At 36.1% G+C, this 5,554-nt stretch overlaps 1 long non-coding RNA gene across 1 annotated transcript; it reads right to left on the bottom strand.

The window, feature by feature from the left end:
* LOC110268966 lies at positions 746–2,712 on the bottom strand. Its single transcript, XR_002357767.1, has 3 exons — positions 2,218–2,712; positions 1,801–1,998; positions 746–1,477 (listed from the first exon to the last, which is right to left on the bottom strand). It is a non-coding gene; the product is annotated as an uncharacterized LOC110268966 (long non-coding RNA).

The following is a 5,554-nucleotide window of genomic DNA, read 5'->3' as shown; positions in this document are numbered from 1 at the left end:
AGAGCAGCAAGCAAAGACAAGTTAGAGTAATATAATATTAAGCAGAACATGCAGCCAAGAAACGAAGCACATGTTCCTAACTGATATTTATTAAAGTGTAGTTATGTGTCACCATAAAAACCATCACCACTACAACAACAACTACTAAACATTGCATGGCTACATGAACCAAACAAAACAAGGTCATAGTATCCTGTCCTAAATCAAAATTAAATTTAAATAATTAACATTTAATCCCCTTTCAGATTTAAATATCTACCTTCTCACAATAATATAAGATGCTAATATAAACTATATTCCATGAAAAATCAAATATAGCTAGGGTAGAAGCAGAATGCCATGAAAAAGACAAGAATTTACGGATGTGGAGATAATTACAACACAGCTCACATCAACACCTTACATGCATGTATTAAAACTAGCTGAAGAGGGAAACTTTAGAACCCTAGGAGCTAGAGCCGTGCGATTCATGCGTACAAAAAATGAAATTGAGGAGAGAATAGACAAATTGTTGAGTAAGCAAACCTGATTATCAAAACAAGTAAGGAGCTTGAGATTAACAACATGCAGCACAGCAGCAGCAGAAGAGGGTAGTTCTTTTTTTTTTCAATTTTTTTAAAAATAATAAATAAAATAATTGAAAACATGGGACCATGCCTTTTAGATTCATTAACCCTAAATTCAATAACAAAAAATCAAAATACTATACAAAATCAATACAAGAAATAGCTTAGATCTTCATCTCTTTAATTAGCCATTGATATACCATAAAAATATATATAGGATTAACACCAAAATGAAAATAAAAAATAAAGATCCTAATAAATACAAGAATTAAAAATTGAATTATTAAAAGGTTTAGAAGCTGGCTCTCTTAAGAGAAGTAAGGGTAATCTTAGAGTCCAAGGGTGAAGTTCCAACTTGAATCTCAAAGGAATCATAACGAAGGAAGAGTTCAACAACAAGAAGCCTTGAAACAAGCACAACAAAATCCTTCCCAGCACATTGCTTGTTGGAAACACTGGGATTTTCGGTTTCAGGACCATTGGACCAAATAACATACTTCAACAGCTTCTCCCAATAACATTTGCAACTATGTTTCTCTGATTGATTCTCTTATTCACACCAAGGATGGAATGGACTTCATCTAATATAATACCATTGCATCACTTTCCATCAATCCAAAAAAAAAAAAAGTCTAAATAAAAAGCTAAAATAGTAGAAAAAGATATTATGGAGAATTTTGAGAGCAAATCCTCCATTGCCAACACATTTTTACAAAATTTGGAATTTTAAAATGCTAATACCTGGGTCCTTGATTTGATGGTTTTCCAATGAAGAGATAACGAATGCCTGCAGCACGCTTAGATATATGATAATAAAGGCCTGTAAAAAATGGGGGAAAATGGAATGCATGTAGAGAAGTTATTTCTGGAAAATTTATCACCTCAATGAGCCTATCGAGCAAAAAGATCACCTTTAAAGTAGAACAACATTAGATTAGCACAAAGAACCAGTGTACCAACTCATGCACAAAAGGCAGCATCTGGTGGCAGGGTATTAAAACTTTATTCAGTAAAAGCAAAATATTCTTTTAGACAAAGCCAGTTCAAACTTTGTAAGCTTAAGCAAACATACAGCTCCAACAAAAGAAGAAAATAATCGGGTTTCATACAAGGATCAGCCAAGTATAATTTAAATTGTGAGTTCTGACTTCTCATACAATTTTGAAGGGAGAACAAATAGTAGAACAGTATATAACTGTAACAGTTTTACAAAAATTATTGAGGATAAATATACCACAGGCCATCGCTGAACCACATGCAACCAAAAACCACTCAGTTTTTGCTTCAATCTTGAAAGAGTTGTACTATATTGTCCTGATGTTGAAGGACTAACCGCAGAGTCCTGTGAACTTCGGCTCCTGTAGCACTTTCACCATAACTCTCAACAAACTCTGAATCAGCAAGGGCAGTGCCACGGGAAGCAATTCATGAACTGTCAAATAAACAATCAAGTCATCACAAAACTTGACACACAGTGGCTCTTTCATGGTGAATAATCAAAGAACTCGATGAGTTAATCCAAATTTAGGAGAAACAGGCAAACACAGAGATTAAATCACAAAATCGAAAATAAAATCACAAAATCAAAGGTAAACGCTAGCTTAATCCTAAATAAAAAATGGCGAGGAGCAGAGAATCAGAAACAACGCACGGCGAGGAGGGGAGGAACCCTTCGCGACGACGATGCCACGAGCTAAACTCAGAACTTCGTGCGATGGCGAGGAGAGGAGGAACGATGCGAAGAGGGCCGAGTAGAGTTTCTCCAGATGACGAAGGCACCCACGGTCTGTCCCCGCCGGCGGCGACAGCACCTTCTACCGGAGGAGAAGAGTTCGAGGGATGAGGGCGAAGAGTTCGACAGCACCTTCTACAGCAACGTTCGAATGGAGTGTGAATAGGTGGTGATAAAATTAGGGTTACCTCAATATTTCCGACAGAAAATTTAAATTACAGATGGATTTTTTGTCTGTAATAATTTAATAAAACGCAGCATTTTGTCTATTTAATTATAGACGGATTTTTTGTCTGTAACCATTTCCCACGGAAAAAAACTTAATTTTTCCGACGGAATTATCGATGGATTCTCTTTTCCGTCTGTAATTTATGCTAATTCATTTTTTTTTGTTTTCCGACAAAAAATCCCTCTGAAATTCCCTCTGAAATTCCCTCTGTATTTCCGTGGGATAAAATCCGTCGAAAATATCCATCTGTAATAACTAGTTTTCTAGTAGTGAGAAAGCATGGCTTGCCTCCACACATGAAGCAGTAACGATCTGTGAACTGTGCCAATGCTTTGTTGCTTGGAGAGAATTGTGATGAGTCTGGTGTAGCTTTGCCTGATTCAACTTAGAAGCCACACGGTAATCTACAACACATGCTGCTGTCTCAAGAACAAAAGGAAGCTCTAATTGCAATTCTCCAACAAAGTGATAATACTTAATGAAAATTACAAATCAAGCCATCACTACATGTTCACAACCCCAATCATAGTCAGGCATATCTCACCACATTCTGTCCATGAGTCCCCATGTTTCTAAGGTCATATTTTCAAAATATTGTTGTTCAAACTCTTGGGTTTTCGACAGTAGAGCAACCGATCATGTCACTTTCTTAGTTACCAACATATAAAACCAGTTCCTGTCACACTCCTGGATAGTAGCAAGGCCTTAACTAGGATAGCCGGGACTGTTGTATTTTCTAACCAATTGTATCTCACGGGAGTCTTGTATGTTCCTTGTTTTATTTTCAACTTACTATCAGTTTTCAAAGCCACAAAACTTTTGCATTATCATTTTTCTAATACTGACAAAGCCTATGAAATACAGAACAAGAATACTTAGAAGATGATTGGATTTTCTAAGAAAATTGGAGACCTTTAGACATTGTCGAATCTAACACCACATCCAACGTTACCTCTACCAAGAAGCATCATTGCATCCACCATGCATTCCCATACTAGGCTTACTAATGACAAAATAGATCATGCTCATATAGTCACACCTGATTTAAGGGAAAATTTAGTCCATAATGCATCCAGTTTACATATAGATATAGGGAATAAATCAAATGACATAGCCAAATTGTGCCACTAAAGATTAGGCCATGTACTTGCAAAGAAAATGATTACTATAAAAAAATCATTCTTCCATTACTTGTTCAAAATACAATGATCATCGCTATATTTTGACAATCATAGATGATAAGAGCCGATTCACATGGGTATACTTTATGAAGCTAAAATTTGAAACTCAATCATTGATAAGGAATTTTGTAGCCTATGCTGAAACACAATTTGGAAAGAAAATAAAGACCATAAGGTCTAACAACGACCCTTAATTCAATTTGCCTACTACTTTCTATAACTCTAAAGCATGATTTATCAAATCTCATGTGTTGAAACACCACAACAAAATAAAATGGTGGAGTATAAACATTAAGACATACTTCGAATGACTAGAGGTTTCATTTTTCAATCCTCAATTTCAAAATCATTTTGGACTTTTGCAGTGGGACGTATTGTCCATTTGATTAATAGATTGCCAATGTCCATTTTAAATGATCAATCACCATTTGAAGTCTTATATTCTGTCGAACCCGATTTGATAAATTTAAAGGTGTTTGGATGTCTTGCTTTTATATGCACCAACACTAGACATCGAAAGAAATTGGATGCCAGATCAAGAAAATGTATTTTCCTTGGATATAGGCACAGTATCAAAGGTTTTGTTCTCTATGATTTGTATACACGAGAACTTTTTTTTTCAAGACATGCACATTTTTATGAACACATTTTTCCATTGAAAGGTTCTACGGCCATAACTCTAGTACCATTGTACATGACCCTAACCCTTTAAATGTCAATTTGAATTTAGATCCTTTTGATAGTATCTTGCATAATCATACTGCATCATCATCCAGTGACATTGCACAACATGATAACCATAGATTGGTCATTCACAACACTATGATGGCATCTGCATTGGCATCACCACCACCTTTTAGTTGTGAATCTCCTCTTCAAAATCCCATACCACCACCATTAACCAATCTTCAACCGGAGCTTACAAAATCAACAAGAACACCATAACAGCTCAGATACTTACATGATTACCAATGTGCATTATCGTCATCCACAATAGCAAACTCAACATTTTTCAAGTATCATCTTTTAAATTTTGTGTCATATTCCAATCTCTCTCTAAAGTTTAGGTCCTTCTCCCTAGCCGTGTTTAGTGTCTCAGAACTGAAGACTTATGACGAGGCCGTGAAGTAGGATTGTTGAAAAAATGCAATTAAAGCAAAACTTCAAGCTCTTAAGAACAACAAGACTTGGACAATTACTCATTTGTCTCCTGGGAAGAATGTTGTTGACTCGAAGTGGGAGTTCAGAGTTAAATTCAATGCTGATGGGACAGTAAAAATGCATAAATCTAGGTTGGTAGCAAAGGGCTATACTCAATGTGCTGGCTTCGATTACTTTGACACTTTTAACCCCGTGGTGCGCAAGACCACACTCTAAGTCCTACTACCCATAGCAGTGCCTAAAAGGAGGTTTCTCTAACAATTAGACGTCAATACGACTTTCTTGCATGGTGACCTCCCTGAGGAGGTGTATATGAAGATGACTCAAGGTTTAGATGCTCTGGCTGGTTTAGTGTACAAGCTCAACAAGTCCTTGTATGGACTCAAACAAGCGATACGCTAATGGAATACCAATTTAGTTTCAGTTCTATCCGAGTCTGGCTATACCCAATCCAAGTCATATTATTCACTTTATCTAAGCGAACACCTGGGGATTTACTACCATCTTAGTATACATTGATTGAGCGAATTAAGCAGATTTTGGATGTTCATTTTTGCATCAAGGATCTTGGGAAACTTAAGTATTTTTTGGACATGAAAGTGGCATATAATACAAAAGATTTAGCTTTGTATCAAGGAAATACATCACTACTTTGTTAAAGGAATTCGGGATGTTAGATTGCAAG

The sequence above is a fragment of the Arachis ipaensis genome, chromosome B02 (genome assembly GCF_000816755.2).
Source record: "Arachis ipaensis cultivar K30076 chromosome B02, Araip1.1, whole genome shotgun sequence".
NCBI lineage: Eukaryota > Viridiplantae > Streptophyta > Magnoliopsida > Fabales > Fabaceae > Arachis > Arachis ipaensis.
Note: the sequence above shows the minus strand (reverse complement) of the source record. Positions and strands in the feature narration are given on the sequence as shown.